General features: G+C 42.4%; 3 protein-coding genes across 3 annotated transcripts in view; all 3 read left to right on the top strand.

Annotated features, from left to right (window-relative positions):
• IPP (intracisternal A particle-promoted polypeptide) overlaps window positions 1–20,775 on the top strand; it is a 523,673-nt gene that overhangs the window by 49,009 nt on the left and 453,889 nt on the right. The window lies entirely within an intron of this gene.
• Window positions 1–20,775, top strand: part of RPS8 (ribosomal protein S8) — a 169,245-nt gene that overhangs the window by 117,056 nt on the left and 31,414 nt on the right. The window lies entirely within an intron of this gene.
• The window catches only part of GPBP1L1 (GC-rich promoter binding protein 1 like 1), a 44,886-nt gene that overhangs the window by 7,552 nt on the left and 16,559 nt on the right, over window positions 1–20,775 (top strand). Inside the window, exon 2 of the mRNA XM_060231735.1 lies at window positions 19,843–20,707. The gene's annotated coding sequence lies outside the window, so the exon portion shown is untranslated. The remainder of the gene's footprint in view (window positions 1–19,842; window positions 20,708–20,775) is intronic.

The raw sequence follows: 20,775 nt of genomic DNA, 5'->3' as shown, positions 1-20,775 counted from the left end.
ACAGCCTGATATATGCAATCAATAATTTCAGGACTGTTTCTGAGGTAGGCAATTGGAAATGGTTGTCTTTTCCTTTATAGGCATATAGCATGTGCTACCTTTTTACACCCTCTTTAGATATATTGCGTAAAAGTCGTGTTTATAGAGAACTTTCCATAGTTGTGTTAAAAGTGAATACATTATAAGGACAGAATAAGTATAAACTTGGTATGTAAGTGGTAGCTTCCACCCATAGTTCTCAAGGGCCTTTGTGAATCTGTAAACAATTTTCCTTTAGTTGGCAATTGAACTGCTCCACTGGTGGAAGTTCTAACATTCAAGACCTCATAGTTAGGCATATGCTGAGTCTGAAATATAGAAGATATCAACTTCTGCTGACTTGGCTGCTCTGTTAACTTGTCCAGTAACTTCAGTTTACTAAGTATGTTGTAACTCTTATAGTGTACTGTAAGTGGAAGAGTTAAGCTGTAAAAGGAGCAGGACAGAGGACTTGTGTAAAGAGGTTTAACTTCTGAACTTGTATAAACACTATAGCAGCAGGGAAGTGGAAAAGAACAACTTCCTCTAAGATGCTGAGCCAGGGGGAACTCTAGAATATATTTGCTTGACTGGAGGGGAGGAATTGTGTATCGTTTTGAAAATGTTAAAGTGATAAAGTGTGGCACATCCTCTTAAATAAGCAGAAGTATCCAGTTCTTATAATTTATGTTTATATTATTGACATCAAGGAGGCAGGTGATACAAAATATACAGATCACTTCATTAAAAAAAATAGTGTGGAAACACCAGGCCACCAGATAGTATAACTGTATGAAGAATTAATTTAAGCATTAATTTAATCAACTTGAACAAGGATTTTGCTTGTTGTATTCTTTATTCCTGGTTTAGAATTTTTAAAAGTATGTAGTGTTGCAGGCAATTAATCTAACTGTTTTATTGACTTAATTTCTGGTGCAGATGTAACTTAATATTTCCTCAGTTGTGTGTAAATCTTGAAAGTAGTAATCATATTCAGGTGTAGCTATGTACAAAAGATTGTTTAGTTGTGTGTAATGGTTTACTTTCAGTTAGCAAGGTATGATTCTTCTTACACTCTCACATACATTCTCTTGGTGCCTAGAGTAGAAATGTAAGCTGACTATATTTACTTGAAGCTTAATGTGTTGCTTTAAGAAAAAACTTTCAATGCTTCAGACATTTAATGAGTTAGTACTGGGTGTTGATACTCGACTGTATTTGGAATGTGATGGCAGCCAGTTTAATTCAATTTAAACCACAGCTAATTTAATAATGAAATTAGTTACATTTGACTTACGTAGTTTAAGGATGAATTACCCATTATGGTGGTCAGCATCATTTACAGCTCATAAACATAATGTGAAGGATATTAGTCTATTTATGTGAGTCCAGGAACCACAAGATTAGACTTTAGAAAAGCAACCCAAAGTTCAGATTTTAGCTAAACAATTACTATTGTAAATTACCTTGTGAACAACCAGAATAATAATGGCCTGTTTCACACTGATTTACTTTACACATGGAAGAAGCATGTATATTCTGTGTGAATGCTGCAGACATCTCTGATCCTGAGGCTTTTCTCGGAATGCTTGTCATTATCACAGGTAGTGGTGTGTGTTTGTAAGTGCCAGGATAGCAGGGAACTCTGGAGGGTTCTTCATACAAACATATTACACTACCTGAAGGATCCCTGTTGGTAGTGGCTGAGCCATCCACTTGTGCTGTGCCTCTTCAGTATCAAATCTTCAAGAAGGCTTGCCATGCCAAAATGCAAGCAAAATGAAATGGATCTGATAAGATGCAAAGAAAAAATGAACAGGATTTTGCAATCTAATGTAAATAATGGCCACCAAAATGTCAGGAAAAAATCCATTAAAGCTTGAGAAAATAAAGTAGTCTTGGCATATCAAAAATTGGAAGAGGATCAAATGAACAACTTGGCTTTTTCTGCCAGACTCCAGTATCTGGGGTGCAGTTTTGTTCCCTCGACTGTAGCCTGTTCGCTTTCATTGGTTCCACAGAAATCAGCATAAGTTGAGCACACAGGTAGCCTCTTTCTGAATAGCCACCTCTTCACCTGCATGTTCCCTTGATGAATTCCTATTTGCAAGTATGGTGTTACCCTGAGAACTGGCTGTTATTTCACTGATAGCGTCAGTGGTAGCACTGAGAGTTATTTTGGCTATTGTAACAAGGCCAGATGTGCTTCACCCACATTGTCAGCAACAGATAATAATGTAGCTAGCCTTTAACTTACACCTGCAACTTTTAATTAAGTCACATCTGTGACTTTCAAGGTTTGCAATAATGCTAGAATACTAGGTTTCCCATAGGACAGGCTCAGGGCGGGTTACATCATAAAAGCAATCAACAATAAAATCAATAAAAGACCAATTTAAATATATAACATCTAAAACTACAGAATGACTAAAATAGCAGGTTCTGCCTCACAGATATGGCCTGTTGTCCAGTTCCAGTAGATCTTATAACACTGGGATGGAATGACAGGGGAGGCCGGTAATGAGTGATGTCCACTGCCTCAGCTGAAAGCCTGGCAAAAGAGCTCTGTTTTACAGGCCCTGTGGAACTGGAGCAGATCCTGCAGGGCCTGAATCTCCAGGCGGAGCTCATTCTACTAGGCAGGGGCCAGGGCTGAAAAGGCCCTGGCCCTTGTTGAGGCCAGATGGACGTTTCTGGTGCCGGGTATTACCAAAAGTTGCTGGGTCGCTGATCGTAAAGACCTCTGATGCTCATACAGGGAGAGGCGGTCCTGGAGGTATGCTGGCCCCTGGCCGTATAGGGCTTTAAATGTAAGCACCAACACCTTGAACCGGATTCAGTACTCAGTAGGTAGCCAGTGCAGTTCACGCAGCGCAGGATGGTTCCGTGCCCGTACAGGCAACGATGTCAGCATCCGCACAGCAGCGTTCTGCATCAGCGTTCTGCTGGAGTTTCTGGAGGAGGGTGAAGGGCAGCCCTACGTAAAGGGAGTTAAAATAATCTAGTCTGGAAGTGACCATTACATGGGTCACTGTGGCCAGGTCGTGGGGGGCGAGATATGGGAAATATGTCTAAACCACATATAAACTGACAACTCAGGTGCAAATCCAATGGAAATGTACAAACAGTCACTTAAAACCCACTTTTAAAGAAAGGATCAGCATTTTAGATAGCTGTAATAATGAGGAATATTCTTTGGATGCTGTATTTTTTCCTTGCTGGTGATGGTGGTCTTGAATTTCTTGTCAATGCTTGTTTCTACATAAATGGAAACTTCTGTGTAAATTTAACTTTATAGCATTCAGTGGCAGTGGATGAATTAATTTCTTAACTAGTAGCCTTGTTTACTGGCTCCAGCATTTACTTGAAGCAATAATATGATTGTGAGAAATTGGGGAGCAGTTAGGCTAGAGGTTTGCTTTTTGACATGGTAACAACTACGGTTATTAATCTCAGGTCAGGAAAATTCCCACTATCCTGACTTTCTGCAAACTATGTAAAACTATTCAAGAGGGCTTTTCTGCACAGGTATTAGGGTTATACTATACAAAATGGTTCACAGACTTACTGGGGTAAATGATTGTGACTGTGGTCTATACTTTAGTGCAGGGGTCCCTAACCCCCGGGCTGTGGATCAGTACCGGTCCGTGACCTGTTAGCAACCGGGCCGTGAGTTGTATAATTATTTCATTATATATTACAATGTAATAATGAAAATAAAGTGCACAATTGTATCATCCTGAAACCACCACCCCCAATCCCCCCGTTTCCTCCTCCCTCCTTCGTCCCCCTGTGCAGCCTCGCAACCTCTCCCCCCCTCCCGGGGAAGGAGGCAAGGACAGCATCCCTCCTGGCCGATCAGGTGATTGGGGGGTGAGGTTGGCCTGGGAGGTGCTTCACCACCCCTTCCCCAGCCTTAAAATGGTGAAATGGGGGGGGGGTGCAACAGTCCCCGGCCCAGGGGTTGGGGACTCCTGCTTTAGTGTATAGCTTATTGTAAGTAGGATACTAGCATGTAACTTCTGTACCGCTTAATGTGTCATGTTAATACTTGTGCTATGCTTTAGAGGGGTTTCTAGTGATTTCAGACTTCTGCAGTCCTAATGCAATGTTTATTGAATGTCCCATTTTGTTGATTGTGCTGCCTCATTATGTGAATTCTGCCATGAGTCCCTCTGATAGGTTATAAATAATGTAAATCAATTTTGTCATAGCTTTTTATAACATTATGAGAAACTGTGAAGAAGTTACAATTAGATTTTGTGGTAGCCAGGGCTTTTTTTTACAGAAAAAGCCTAGCTGGAACAGCGTTCCTGCTTAAAAAAAGCCCTGGTGGTAGCAATATTTGCAACTTTTGGTCATGAAAATCCAAAACCATGAATGTTGTAAAATGAGCCTGACTCCTACATTTTTTGGACTGGCTCCTAGAGCCAAAAGAAAATTTGTCAATGCTGGAGTAAGAGGAGTGAGAAAATAAAATCAGCATTGTCATGGCGGCTCCCACTAAAACAACTTCCTTTCTTCACAGCCAGTCAGAAACCCTCTAGGGCATAGAGCCTCAACTACTTTCTAAAAACACTTGACAGGCCCCAGGAATGGTGTCAGTTGGTGCAATGAGGAGGGGGGAGTGCAGCAGTTTTAGGAAATATTTAATCTGAAGCCAAGAATAGTTTGTGTACTTTCAGTTTCAGTAGTTTCAGCTTGCCTCCTTTTGCAGGAAGCCAAGTCTAACTCTTGTTTAACCATGGTTGAATGATGTGGGATCTTTGATTTTCATTGGGGGATCCTTGATTTTCCAGGCATACAGCACCAAACACTTTGCTGTGAGTACAGCACCCTTAAAGCATGGGTTGGTTTCAGTAGGGCCTATACAAGTGGGAAAGAGCCAGGTATTAAATGTACAAAATTGAAGAGCAGGCTACGATGCCCTTGTGCTCTTCTCTCAGAGGCAAGGTTTTCCCTCTGTTTTTCTTTCCCTTTTGTGACTGAGTTGTCGTAGTTGCCTGTGTTCTTCTTTTCTGAAGAATTCTGGTTGTCCCACCCTGTCACAGTTTAATATTTTGGCTGTTAAATCAACCTAGGAACCTGAGGGAAGGAATGGGAGCCCCCTTTTATTTATATAACTTAAATGGCTCTTGAGAAGTTTTTATATTCCAAATTAACAAAATAATTTTTTTTGTTAATTATTAGAGGGGAAAAGTCAGGTGAAATCAGGTTTAAAATTTCTGAGGTAACTCAGTAACTAACAAGGGTAAAACCCAGTACAGTACACGCATAGACTTTAGTTCTTATGTTTCAGGCTACTGAGAGTGTCTTAAGCTATTCATAGTTACTTAAAAAATTATGTTGAGAGGCTTTCCCCCCAGTGTTTTCTCCAAACAGTCCAGCACATTTTCTTTAAGTATTCCCTGACTCTTTTGGTTTCCAGAAGACTGGTACACTCTTTCCACCTCACAAATCTCTTCTCTTGAAGCACTAGTATTCATCTTGAGTTTTTAACTGACTCTTAAAGTCAGGGTTGCCACTTTCTGGAAAGTCAGGGAAATTGTGATTAAAATATATTCACACAGTGGATTTTTGACCTGTTGCTGCAAGAGCATGATTTGTTCTTGTGGCAATTGGACTAGAGAAGTAGCAGAATACAAGTAAAACTTAATGATGCCCTTTCCCAGCTCCACCTTTTTCTCAGTTCCACCCCCAGCAACCACCCCAACTGTCTAATGTGTTTGTTGAGCTCTGTCCCTGCATGATTTCCAAGGTCTGCCTGTAGCATTTGCAAAGCAAGGCTAGTTTAAACATTTAGCAATATACAAACTTTAAACATCCAACTCTTTCATCCCTACCTGCTAGTACTGCATTTAACTTACATATTAAGATAAGCATGTTTTTGGGTCATGCTTGTGTGTGAAATGGACATTTTGTCTCCTGCTAAACCCAGCTTAGAGTTGCAAATGAGTTTTGCCGCTGTTGGATTTCATAGACAACTAGCACTTTCTACTCTGCACCATGCAAAGTAAATTTTGCAAATGTGATTGGTTGTTCCTGCTGGAGTTTACAGAGTACCAGCTCTCTCACCCTCTTTCCTGACTTCTCCCATGCATAAAGGTTGCAAATGAGAGTTGTCTGCTTCTCTAGATTGAAAAAACTCCACCTCCTTCCTTGCTGCTGATCTGCTCATTACACTTTCTGGAACCAGAAAGTAAAACTTCCCCAGCTTTGGAAAGTTCCTACTTGCCAGAAACAAATCTGCTAACATTTTGATGTCAGACAGGTGGTTCTGTGTATGGCTGTATCTGAAACCACATTTTGAAGATGGCTTCTTAAGAGGACAGTTTTTAATATGCAGTGGCTGGATTTTAAACTTCATTCTGACTTCATTCCATGGCTGTCACCAGTTGCTGGAGACAAATGCAAAGGTTATTGTAAAGTGTGCTACAAAACCTTTGAACTAAATAATATGGGAATTAGAGCTGTGGAGTCTCATGCACAAGGACCATTACATCAGAAGAACCTGAAAATTAAATCAAGTCAACAGTCCATCGCAATCTCTCTATAGGCAGTTTCTTACCAGACCAGGGATCATTGCACTCTTCAGAGCTAAATTTCTATTTGACTGGGTAGGGAAATTCTTCTCTCAATACAAAATCTATCTCCTTTCTTTGGCCTGAATGGGTGTCACCACTTACTTTCCGCACTTTCTTGCCACCTTTCCCCCAATTCTCCATCTATGTTGACTCTCTCCTCAGCATGCAGCTCTCTCAAGACTTTCTCTGCTCAGCTGATGCTAACCAATCAGATTGCCTGGTGGCCCTCTGTTTCTGCGAATAATCAACCCTTCACAGTTCTTTAGCTGTTTCTGTAGCACTTTAAGCTTTTTTAAAGTGCAGTCTGTCACATAGGCATATTCCAAAGTGAAATGGTGGAACTTTGCCACCTCTCAACAAATGTCCTTAGGAAGTTTACAAGACTGTAAGATTTGTATCTTATCTTTGGTACATCTTTTCCCCGTCAATTAAATTGAATGTATTTTTAATTATCAATCTTAAATTTGGGGTGGTATGTTCAGAATGCTTAATCGCTATCAAACAGTATAGCTGCTGCATTCTGCTCCAATTGGGTAGCTTCCAATGTTGTCTTTTAGGGGAAGCCCTATGTAGAGCATGTTCCATTAGTCCGGTCTTGCACTTTCCGTAGCATGGATTAGTATGGCTGGGTTGGCTGAGTTCAACAAGCATGGCAATTTTGGTGCCATAAGATGCTGAAAAAAGGTAATATATCACCTAGTTTATCTGCTTTCCCAGGCTTTTCCTTTTCTTCTGAGGTTTTGTAATGATGAATAACTTTTAATATGTTTTGCAATTCTCATTTTAAATTTCATAATCTGGCATTAAAAATGGAGAGAATTGCTGGAGATCTTACCAGTAGCACACAAGACTAGTCCAGAAAAATTCAACTTACTTTTTAAAATGATATATACCGCAAAGGGATAGGCAGCAAAGGTGCTCCATCTGTATGAGTCCTTTATTGGCTGTAGAAGGTAATGGCGGCAGAAGGTTGCAAAAAATCCAGTGCTCTTCCAGACTGATGAAATGTGATTGGAGATTCTTTTCTTAACATTAGAAAACCCCATTGGGTGGAATCCGACTATTTTGCTTCATCAGCACCTGCATGTTCCTTCAGCATGGCACCTTTCAATTATACAAGATTCTTTTGCCTTGATACAAATACGTTTAGCATCAGTAAAAGGCTGGGTGAATGTGCAAGAAGTGACAAGAACAAAATGATAGGATTCAACTTGTGTAGATAACAAGTAGGGATAGGTATGAACCAGCTGATGAACTAAAGTTTGTCACAAATTTTGGCCGGTTTGTGATTAATGAAGTGATGTTTGTGAACTGAAGAACTGCCATGAACTTCCATGAATTTTGGTGCAGTTCATGGCTCTTCACAGAAAGCAACTGAGCAGTAGTCCTGCCACTCAATTGTTTCAAAAATCCCTGCTTTCTGCTTACCACAAAAAGCCATAGGATGTAGAAAGCAGGGGTTTAAACTTTAAATGGCTGACAAATTAATACAAACAAAGTCAGTTTACGAACCAGATCCCCAATTCTTATTGGTTCTTGGTATGAGTCTGTGGCCTGTGACTGGACCATGAACTGAACTGCAAAAATGTTGTCTGTGCCCATCCCTAGTAACAAAGATTGAAAAAAAAAACTTATTCATAGTTATCACTGTCAATAAAAAAGCTGCAATTATAATCCAAAAGTTTTAATCAAATTACTGATAGTAAAATCATACTTATCTACACTGGGATGCCACAAAGTTACAAGCATCATTCTTATGACATTTACAAATTGAAAAGAATACATGTAAACCAAACAAAACCAAAGTGTGATAAGTGTTTTTCTGACGTGGTTCTGGTGACCTATGGCTGTAGTTTGTTTCCTTTATTTGTAACTCTGTAGATGTAAAGTTGTGCTTGTTTTTCATTTTGATATAAACCATTTTGACAGAAGTATTTTACATAAATTAAAATTAAGTTTGAGAGAGAGATATGGTTTAGGATTACCCAAGATTTTCTTTGCCCTGAGAAATATTTATCTGATATAGTTCTGTCTGATATGTTAAGTGCATCACTCAGAATAACATAGCTGTGGGTTGTATTTTGTATTTTGCATGGCTAGAATTCTAACCAAGCATAGTTTTGATTGGGGTGGCCAAACTCGTTTAATGTAAGACCCACATAGAACAAACACCAGATGTTTGAGAGCTGGAAGGAAGGAAGGCAAATAAACAAAGGGAGGGGGAAGGGGGAGAGAGAAAGCAACTTTAACTTTAAGTGCATTCTCCAAGCTGCAAGCTGGCTTGGCTTGGAGAAGTGATTTAAAGAGACAAATGCCTTCTCCAGGCCAGCTGACGGGGGAGGTGGGGGTGCTTGAGACCCACATAGTACATGTGAAAGAGTCCCATGTGACTCCCAAGCCGTGGTTCGGCCACCCCTGTTTTTGATCCTTACAAGTTTCCTTTTTGTGGCATCACTACTTTTTTTCTTCTGGTAGTCAAAAAAATCGGTATGTAGATGCTTTTGATTGAAAACAAAAACTGTAGCCAGAGTAGGGTAGGAAAAGCGTTTTTGGGCAGGCATCTAGTATTTGCTAGTGTTTTGCCATTTTTCTTATCTGGAAAAGTGAAAAACTAAACAAACTAATAACACATTTACAGAGTCTGGTCTGCTTAGTTTAACGTAAACTAAGGTTGGAGCTTTTATTTACATTGTTACTTTCACCACCTCTTAGCAAACTACAAAAGGTAGCTTCTGAGTTAACAGATTTTTTTTTGGTGTTTATTCAGTTAGCTTTCATTTCTAAACAAGTAACTTCATACTCAGTACCATCACACTCTATCAGACCTACCTACCAAGCAGCCCAGGGCAGCATTTGTAGTTCTCCTCACATGTACTTACTTGATGGAGTCTTGTGCCAGATATCTCACCCCACATATAGCCTGTCTTGGAAACTGTTGTGTATTTTGCTAGGATTAACTGGAAAGAATTGCTTGTGTTCACCAATGCCGCTTTCTTAAACTTGGACAGTTTTACCTACCTAAGTACTTACATGGAATCTTGCTTCTATGAGTCATCAGTAGTTGGAGCTACTTCCAGTCTAAAGTACACTTGAGAAATTGTCAATGGGAAATTATTTTCCCAAGAGTTGGATTAAACTAACTGTAAAATAGCTCTGATTGCTTCTAAGCCATGTTTCCCTACCACCTTGTGTAGTATTTGGAGTGAAAGCTTCAATTCTTGATGGTGCTTCTAGGAGCTAATAAAATGGTTTTCACCAGAAAAGAGGAGAGAACTTGATGGAGTAGGCAGAGAATGTTGCTAAGAAGAGTTTAGGGCAGGGGTGTCAAACATGCAGCCTGCGGGCTGGATCTGGCCCACAGAGGGCTTCAATCAGGCCCTCCAGCAACTGGCTGTTATCTGCTTCATTCTCCCTTGCCTGCTGTGTTGGGTCGCCATTTTGTGTTTCTCCCCAGCTATCAGCCGACCAGCAAAGCAGCCTAACTTGGCTCCTTCCCTCTCCACCTTCCTTTTCCCAAAGGGTGGAAGAGAGAGGAGGAGCTTCAGCCAATGAAAGAGCCTGACTCTATAGTTCTGCTGGATGATTAAGTTTGCCAGACTCAATTAATCACCCTGCAGAGCTACTGAGTCCAGCCTCAATTCCTTCCTGGCTGAGGCTCCTCCCTCTCCTTGTGCCTTGGGGGAAGGAAGGAAAGAGCCAGAGCTTTCTTTGCCCAGTCCTCACCATCAGGAGAAATACAAAGAGCATTTTTAAGACTAGTGATGTTTTATTGAAGGTATGAGCTTTTTGTCTTGCTACAGAGAGAGAGGGGGAGGGAGATTTGTTGGGCTTGTTATGGGTGCAGCTAGGCTCTCATCTTTTTCATTATATTCATGCCCTCCAGTCTTAATAGAACATAAGAACATAAGAGAAGCCATGTTGGATCAGGCCAACGGCCCATCAAGTCCAACACTCTGTGTCACACAGTGGCAAAAAATTTTATATACACACATACACTGTGGCTAATAGCCACTGATGGACCTGTGCTCCATATTTTTATCTAAACCCTTCTTGAAGGTGGCTATACTTGTGGCCACCACCACCTCCTGTGGCAGTGAATTCCACATGTTAATCACCCTTTGGGTGAAGAAGTACCATATATACTCGAGTATAAGCCGAGTTTTTCTGCCCAAATTTTGGGCAGAAAAACCCCCTCCTCGGCTTATACTCGAGTCACTATTCCGCCCGCATGCCTATATTGATGGTTAATCAGCTCCCACGCGGCTATAATAATGATTATGGTAAGTAGTAAAATAGCTGTGCGGACGGGCGGCTGATTACCCTAATCAGTAATATAGGCGGGCGGGCGGCTGATCACTCTATTCAGTAATATAGGCGGGCGGGCGGCTGATCACTCTATTCAGTAATATAGGCGGCTGATTCAAGCGTAATCAGCCGCCCGCCCAGCTTTTTTACTACAGCCGCGGGGAGATGGTGACAACAAGCGCCGCCAATCACAGTGGATGTGATGCGCCCACAGTTATTGGCGGGCGTGAGGCGGCCAGTAGGGAGGGGGACTCGAGATGAGTGCATAGGCGGGAGCCGCGGGAGCACCAGCCACGAAGTAAAACAATTCACTGTATAGGGTATATGAAAGGTACCATAGGTTTACCAGTAACTGCTGCGTTTCCCACCCTCGGCTTATACTCGAGTCAATAAGTTTTCCCAGATTTTTGGGGTAAAATTAGAAGCCTCGGCTTATATTCGGGTCGGCTTATACTCGAGTATATACGTACTTCCTTTTATCCGTTTTAACGGTTAAATAGGAAAGTATGTGAACTATTTAGAAGAGAAATAACAACAAGCTAGCATTAGGCTGAGCGTGTGTGTGTTTGCCCAGCAATTTCCATTGATTTTTCTTTCACATTTTCCTTTGATTGGGGATCTTGAATTTAGACTTCCCAGATAGTAGGCTGATACTGACCATTGCACATGGCTGTCACTGTTCTTGTACTGGCACATAGGAGTTGTATTATTTTTCTGGAGAAGACTATAGTTTTGCAGACAAGCACATAGCCCTCAGTCTGTGCCGTGGTGCCTTCACATAATCTTGATCAGCATATGAAGCAATCTATATGTACAAAAGCTCACAATGCCCAGCTACTTCATGTTTTCCTCTGAGTCTGAGGCTCAAAGCATTGACTATGAGAACTTATAGATGTGCACACTTGAACAACACTTGAACAGCATATTCAAGATTGGTACAGCACAGACATTGTCTGCAGTTTTTGATGCAATAATTCATAGCAAGAGGTGACATTTATCAGACTGTAAAACAAAATATTGCAAGAGTGCTAATGTTTTAAGTTTAAAAAAATGTATTTGTCTGTGCTCCCTTGATACCTGGCATTACATTTTATGACACACGTGACCCGGCCCGACAAGATCTCATTTATGTCAAATCCGGCCCTCATAACAAATGAGTTCGACACCCCTGGTTTAGGGACTGCTAAATTGTACATACTTTGTTTTTGAAATAATGACTTGGAGTTTTAAAAGATAGCACACAAAAATGCTAACATGATTTTAGACATGCCTCACTGAAATCATGACTGCTCTTTCTGCCATAGCTGGAGGACTTAGTTCTTCTATTGGTGCTGTCATGTGAATTACTAGACAAAGTTGAATGAATGTCTTGTGGATCAACCAGGGCTGCTTTTGTAGCAGGAACTCCTTTGCATACTAGACCATACATTCCTGAGGTAGCCAATCCTCCAGGAACTTAAAAGGGCTCCTAGTACAGGGCCCACTGTAAGCTCTTGGAGGATTGGCTACATCAGGGGGTATGGCCTAATATTCAAAGTTGTTCTTGCTACAAAAAAAGCCCTGGGAACAACCATTTTTTACTTCTACTATACATGTAAAATGTCAGTAGGAAACTCTTCTGTAGTGTATGCAGTTTGGATGTACTACTTGTGCCTTTTTAGATAAATAAAATACCAGGTCTCAAATGTTCCTGAATGACAGTTAAGAGCTAGATTCCTCCCTCCCCCAGCAGTGTTGCACAAGTATCTAACAAACTGAAACTTTTTTCTGGCAAAGTAGAAGACTTTTATGTTTACAAGTAGCTCTTAAAAGTGATCAACCGTTTCATTAACAAAAAAACCCATAGCTGATATTTTTTAAAAATTAATATGCTTTGCTAAAGTAGAGAGTTAAATAATTCTGACAAAAGGTGGTGGTGCAGTTCCTCTAGCTTTCACTTTACTGTTTGTCACAATCTCTTCTTCTAAGTAGTCTGCAGAAGTTAAACCAGTTCAGATCTTAATCCCAGACTATGCTTTGCTGCTACGGAAATGATACTGACAAGTTTTTCTTTCTTTCATCCACTTCTACTTCAACACAAATAATAATTTGCAGTTGCATCAAACCCAGGAAACTATGGCTTGTGTTTGCCCTCCAAGCCAAGATTTAAATCATGATTTAAAATTAATCTTGCAGCCAGAGTGCAGAGGGCAAGAACAAACTGTAGATTGCTAGTTTGGATGTAATGAGAAAGTGTCTTGCACTAAAACAGCAGAGGAGGGGGAACCTGGGAATGCACAAATGGAAAGCTTATTAATTTCAGGCTTGTCCTGGATTCTGTTAATTATTGCTTTTTCCTTAAATCAAAAGGTGCCTCTTGGTTTGTAGGGATTGCTGCCCTAAACTTCCAGATCCTTTTGGTTTAAATTACATTGTGACTTCTGAAATAACTCTTTCATTCTTGCATTGAAATACAATTTAGCAAATGTGGAAAGCCATTGAGATTCATGTCTGTAGATGAGATCAATATAGTTTTACTATAAAGGTGAGTAAATAATAACATGCTTATTCCAACAGTTTACAAAAATGGCCCAAATTCTGATTAAATTGAACTGTTTAACTATAGGAGACAAATATCAGTTTCATCAGCTCTGCAATGTGTCAGAACTGGAAGAACTTCAATCGAGGCCCAAGACTTCGTTACAAAAGTATAGGCGTTTATTGAGAACTACAATGCTGAAGGTACAGGATAACACTGATAACGAAGCTAGTATTGGTTACATTTTTTGTGGTTGTAGCAGCAACAGTAAAACGATCTTTCACACGGTCAGAGACAACTGTCTGTTTCTCAGGGTCTGTTATCAGCGAGGGAGGATGGAGCCCTGCTGAGCTGTCCTGGCCAGCTGGCTTCAAAGGCCACATGCAGATGTTGACCAGAGGCTATCTGCCACCCTTCAGTGATCACAGGCTGCTTGGAATGCATGCTATTTTGGTTAGTGGCCTGGCACATAGCACGTTGGGTTAGTATCTGGTTACAATATGGAGTCAGTTAGGCTAACAGCATACAGGAAAGTTACAAGTTCTGACACAATGCACTAGTGTTTAAAGATGGTTTGCAAGCTTTTTGAAATTTTATAGCCCTTCAGTTTACTGCTGCTTTCATTTTGATAGAATCATAAGAGTTGGACTTCCAGGGCCATCTAGTCCAACCCCGTGCAAAATGCAGGAAATTCACAGATACCTTCTCCTTTATCAGTGTACAGTAGATAATGAATGTCAGGTTACATAGCTTAACTTTTCCTTGAGATATTAGCATTTTATGGTAAGAGGAAATAATAATAAACTTGTAGTACCTTTTTATAAAAATAAATCTCCTAAATAAATATATGGGCGTTGTAGTGCCTTTTATAAAAATAAATCTCCTAAATAAATACATGGGAGCTGTATAGCTATGAATTTGAGTGCACAGATTGCCAAAACTATATATTTGCAACACTGTATATTTGTAATATTTGTCTTATCTGTCTGGTAAAACTGCAGAGGTGCTAGCACTAGTAGTATAGTAAGTTGTCTTTGGAGTTGCATTTAAGTAGCACTTTTCCCTTTATTGACCCTCCTTCAACCCATTACTTATGCCAAGCAGTTGTTCAGAACATCTTGGTCTCACCTGCCTTAGCTGGAAACAAAAAGCAGAATTGGGTATTGGCAGCATACTCATATTTTACCTCCAATCTCTGAACAATCTCTTCCATTTGTTTTGTGTAGAAGTTTAAATAGCATGGGGGACAAAACGAAACCCTGTAGAACCCCATAGCTTTAGTGCCAAGAGCTTTAGTTACTGACCCTAGCACCTCCTTCTGATGGAACCTCTGGAGCAGAGTGCCCAGATACCCATATTGGCTAGTCTGTTCAGAAAGATACTGTGGCTAATGGTATCAGAAGTCATTGAGTTGTTCAAATGAATCAACAGGGACACACTCATTGCAAAGGTGTGACAAAAGAAGGTCACATCCCCAAACTTGGTGGGAAGCTAGATTGCAATAGCTCTACATAATACTTTTGGAGGGTTTATGCTACTTTTAGAGGAATACATACTCTAGCTGTCATCAAAGTAGAAGTAAGCTCAGTGTTCCATAGCAGTTGGATAATAATGGGCCAGAAAAACAGTTCTGGGCTTCATTTCATTTGTGTGTGTGTGTTCTCCATTGATGGAGGAGTGTCTTTGTCTTATTTTTTGGCTTTGAGGAAATCTTGTGTGCTGTATGATATATTTGAGAGGAAGTGCTTAGCCTTTCCAAAGTGAAATTTAGTCACTAAATAAAGTGAAGAAGCAATAATAACTGTGTTGTGCAAGAAGCCTTAAGTTCTACTTTGGCAGATGTAAAGCTTTTTTGTTACTTTAGCTTTTTCGTTAGAGACTTGTAATTTCTGCAGAAGTAAAGTAGCAAGAGAGAGCCCCGTGGTGCAGAGTGTTAAAGCTGCAGTACTGCAGTCCTAAGCTCTGCTCATGACCTGAGTTTGATCCCCGGTGGAAGTTGGGTTTTCAGGTAGCCAGCTCGAGGTTGACTCAGCCTTCCATCCTTCCGAGGTCAGTAAAATGAGTACACAGCTTGCTGGGGGGAAAGTGTAGATGACTGGGGAAGGCAATGGCAAACCACCCCGTAAAAAGTCTGCCGTGAAAATGCTGTGAAAGCAACCTCACCCCAGAGTTGGAAACGATTGGTGCTTTCACAGGGGACCTTTCCTTTCCTAAAGTAGCAAGGCCTTGTTTTGATCTCAAATGAATTGCATCCTTTGTAATATGCTGTCAATTTTGAAGTGAGGATCTGCAACCTGGTGGAGATTAGTCATGGTTTTAATAGCTGCTAGGCTTCCTTAATTATAGGCATTTCAGTAGCAAGGGTGTTTTCAGCAGATAATGAAATCTGAAGCTTTCTCAAGCATCTTCTAAACTGAATTGTAAGGACTGCCTTTGTTGTATATACATACTGTCAAAGAGAGTGTCTCCACACATGGATATATCTCAGAAAGGTAATGCAAAACCTTGCATCTGCCTTTGCCTTGGAAGACTGTTGAAGGTGCAAGAATGTTATTACAATTAGATTATCAATCACGAAAGGAATAAAACTGAGCCACCCACAGGCATATTAAGGATTTCTGCATACTTGGGTTCATCAGGTTATGTAAAAAATGACACTGAAAATTATCTAGGAGGAAGTGATCTTTCAGTACCCCGATGAGAACTGACTGTACTCTATGAGAAGTATATGTTGATAGCACCTGATTGTTAGTTGCAGCGTGGGCTTGCACCTAGCTAGCTCTAGTCCCTGGTTGTTGAAGAATCCTGTAGAGACATGAGTGGGTTTTTTTCCCCCCTAAATTGTTTTCCTATTTTTCCCCCTAAATTTCGTGTGAGCCTCAGTCTGTTCATTTATTAAGAACCAAAAGATTTGCATTTATTTATTTCCACTTCATAATGTTCCTTTAAGTTTTTTTTTCAAGTGCTCATTATCTGCAACAACACAGTGTGAGGGAAGAGGGCTGACCTGTATGTAGAAATGGATATATTAGAAAACCTTCATAGTAACTGAAAGTTGTGTTTGTAGAAGTAGTTGATGGTCCTGGACTTAGACATTTTAACTAGGCAGTCTAGTAAACAATGTCAGGTTGCCACAGGAGAGATGAGGTGGGGAAGTTGCTCTTTGTGTGCAGAACACCAACATCTATAAGATTAGTCTAGTCAAGTTTTTGCTGACAATATCAGTGTACTGTCCTTTCCGTATTTCTCTCTTGTTCATGTCTTTGATATCTAGTTGGCAACATGATCATTGGATACCTTCATGGTTGCTTTGCAGTTTGCCAGTATAGTCTTCACTGTATTCACTCTTACTGTGTCCTTAAGGCAGCTGAATCATACAGAGAGGATTGTTTTCTGGTTAGTAATTGCTTTCAAGACTGCTGGTTCAGATGTTGCTAATACATTGTTTAAGAATATGTTTCCTTGTATATCAGTCTATTCCTCTGACAATATCACTCATTATTTGATCGATGTTTTGAACCATTGTTTTAACTTTGTTGCATTCTTAATCTAAAATATTATTATAAGTGTTAACATGACATACATTACAGGAGGGCTGCTTTCTAGTATTGATTTTTCAGTTCTAGAAAATGGCGTAGCACTTGCACATATACCTTGGGCCAAGGTTTGACAAGGCACCAAGTGGTCATGGCACCTAGAAATTTAACTGTGGCACCTAGCATATTTAGCAATGATTTTATTATACTGTGTCTCAATGAGAAATACAAAGATTATAATGGCTATATAACAAATACATGTGCATGAAGATATAATTGTTTGTATATTAATCTTAACCATCCAGTGATGGTGAATGAACTTATTTCTTAACCAGTTGGTTTCTTGTTGCATTTGAGTGGGATGAGTGTGTTTGAGAGATGGGCAGCCCAATCAAGAGATAAGGGGCGGCTAGCCACGGCATAGCTGCAGCGCCGCTACTAGACTTCCTGAGGACTTTGGCACGCTGGAGCGTGGGGAGGGGAGAGGCGTAACTTGCCGTGAGGGAGACGGTCGCCATGGCAACACCGCTGGTGGAGGCACGGAAGGGAGGTGGAGGCAGCTGGAGGGGAGGGCCAGCCCACCCATCCCCCATTGGACAGTTCTGGTGCATGCGCTACGGCTCATGACAGTCAGGGATGGGGAGAGGCGGCCCCAGAGAGGCTGATAGCCATCCCCAACCCACCCCCAAACAGAGAATGGAGCCAATGATGGGCAGACCATCACAGGCAAAGGAGAGACATCCCACCAACACGGGGAGGGAACAGGAGTGAGGCTGGGCATGCGCACACGAGAAGCAAAGCAAAGCAAAGCAAATTTTATTTTTATATCCCGCCCTCCCCCACCAGAAGGCGGGCTCAGGGCGGCTCAGAAGCCTGGCTTGGTGGCGAGGCGGGGGTAGGGGCAAGACAGGCCTGCACGGGACCACGGAGAATCTGTCAATCCCCTCACACCCTCCCGCTGTCAGAGACTCTGCCAATGGCAGACAAGCAGGACGCACCAAATGCAGGAGTGCGCTGTCATAGACAGCGGCTGGAATGTATGTCTGGGAGTGAGTAGCCCAGCAGCAGGCACCCCCCCACCCAGAGACCCCCTGTGCTGCCCTGACGCCCCCTGCCATGTGCATGGAATACCTCCCCCGGGGGCCACAGAACTCAGAGTGCGAGTGCATCAGCCGCAGAACTCTGAGTCCACCTCATCAGCTCCCCTTAGTGCCCTGCGCACAACAGCCCTGTGGGGTCGGGTGGGCTGTCAGCCCAGGCAGGCTGAGGGGCAGCACTCCCCTCCCCTGTCCAGCCACACGGGGGGCAGCGTGATGACTTAGACTGTATACCCCCCCCCCCCCAAAACCAAGTCTGCCCACCTTCCCAGCCATTCCCTTGGAGAGGCCACTGACAGAGGGTGGGGGTTCCCCAGGGAACGTGCAGCAGATGCCAAGCGGGAGAGACAACAGAGGGCACAGCTCAGACTTTATTTTTCCAGAACAGAGTGAAACAGTCTCCCTGGCGTGCACTGGGCAGTCTTGCTGTGGGCGGGTCTCCATTCCGAGTGGCGGGCAGAAACAGCTGAAGGAGGGGTAGGTGGGTGGAGCGGCATACACAGAAGCCTCTGTGTTGGAGTCCCACTTGCAAAACGGAGATCAAGATCAAGAGCACCTGCAGGGCGGCGGCTGGAAGAGCGGGCTGCGTTTCAGCCGCGCGCTCTCTTAAAGGGACAGTCTCTGACCCACCTCCCCGCAACGGGGCAGCTGCCACACACAGACACACCACGCCCTGCCAGGGGTTGGGAACGCAACAGAGGACAGACCAAGGGAAGGGAGCAGGCGGCAGCACAGGGGAGTGGGGTCAGCAAATGCCCCCTGCCGGAGCCCACTGCCTGGTTCATGTGCCAGAGACGCTTGCACACTGAGTGGTCGAGAGCGAGGGGAGGGGGAGGCTGGGGTGGGGCAGTGGAACTTACCCAGCCATGTGTGACAGTCCTCGCATGCAGAGCCTCCAGGAGCCCGGAACCTGTGCAGACCTGGAAACAAGAGCAGTTAGCCCCAGGGAAGAGACCTCTCCCCCTCGCAAGGCAAAGATACTGTCAAAGCAACTGCGAGGTGCAAAACCTGTCACCAACGTGCCTGCCTGTCCCTCACTCTTAAGTCCGTATGACCGGGACCTCACCGGCAGAACTTCCCGCCATGCGCTCCTTTCCCTAACAACTGAGTTGTGAGAGGCCAGAGCGGAAGTATTTCTAGGGGGAGACTGCGATTGGGTGCTGGGGAGGGGGCTCGTCAGCCCAAGGCACGAGGGGATTGGCGAGGCAATCACGCCACTCCCTAAGGGGTTTGTGAGCTTCCACAGTAATGGTGGCAACTTTTGTTTTTGGTTTCAACGAGTGCCTATGGGGCACGCCACCGTTTTTGTGGGCGTAAAGTTGCGCCTCTCGGGGGCATGTCATGGGCCAAACTGCTCAGGAAGCCGCCTAAGACTGGCTGCGCTCCCAACTCCACCCCCTCCTCTGCCTGAATGCCATGCTCCGCCTCACTTTCACCCGCGCTCGGGCAGCCCCCCTCCCCTCTGGTGGCGGCGGTCATACGTCAGCGCAAACCCTTCCTGCGCCCACATGCTGGCTCGTCTGCTTCCAATGGACTCCCCCCCCCCCCCCCCCCCCCGATTGCGCTCTTACTATATCTATTTCCTAGGATTAGGCATCTGGGAAAAATTAACTACAGCTTTGAAACTGCCCAGTTTGACTGGAAGTCCATTCATATAGTTACTAATTAATTTTATGAAACAATGCATTTATAGAAATTAGAAATTTTCTGCAGAAAATTGTCCACATCAGATCACTGCCTTTTCCTAAATATTGATGGATATTTTTCCTTTTTCTTTCTTTCAGAGTATACTTCATGGAATTTTGTTGGAAGATCATTTGGATGTGAACTGAACTTTGTAAAACAGCCTTTTTTTCTCTTTTGTAAAAAAGCATTAGTTCAAGTAGAACAATTTAGAGAGCATTTGTTTTGCAGATTCCTTACTTTTTACCTTTGTTTACTGAATGCATAAATGGCAACAGTAGAAAGACAGAAATCAATGTGATCTCCTAAGATCTTCATCAAGTTGCTTTTAGTTTCTCAGCAAGGAGACTTAAGAGTTACTCAACATAAAAAGCCTTTCAAGACACTTTTAAAGAACATTAACACAACTTTTTAGTAACTTTAAAAGTGGTGGAAATGAGTCACACATTTTAGGATTTCTAAGAGCAAATGTTTGATCTGTAGCGTCAGCATTTGGAAGACCTTTCAGGTTCCAGTTGCCCTTCCTCTCCTTTTTCTACCATTTCAGTCTGATTTGCTGCAGAAGATGAATAACAGAGTGGATTTGTGGAATTCACCATTAACCACGGTGTTTTTCTGAATGTTGTACAGAACTGACAACTACATTTGTAATGTAATAGTTGAGTTAAATAGCATTGTGACAACAGCAATACCTTTAATGAGGTGAATGTGGTTGTGCCTTTCCAAAAATGTTCACAACCTTGTAGATGCATGCATATATATAATTTCTCCTGTGAGCATCAAGAGCTATTAAAATGAGCAGCTAAAGGGGGGAGGTGTGCAGTCAGCACGAAGTGCGGCTTCTCGTGCATCCTTTTGGACTTGCCATTGCCACAGAGCTGGCGTAGGTGCACCCTGGAGAAAGAAGGAATCTGGAGGTCCAAGAGAAGCATTAAAAGTTAGAGTGGACTTCAGAGGCAAAACTGGGTAAGTTGTTGTGGGTCAGTCTGTCTCCTCATGTTTTCATTTAGGTGTAATTTGATTGTAAAAGGAAA

This window comes from Heteronotia binoei, chromosome 2 (genome assembly GCF_032191835.1).
Source record: "Heteronotia binoei isolate CCM8104 ecotype False Entrance Well chromosome 2, APGP_CSIRO_Hbin_v1, whole genome shotgun sequence".
Lineage (NCBI taxonomy): Eukaryota > Metazoa > Chordata > Lepidosauria > Squamata > Gekkonidae > Heteronotia > Heteronotia binoei.
This window is presented reverse-complemented; position numbering and strand designations above follow the sequence as displayed.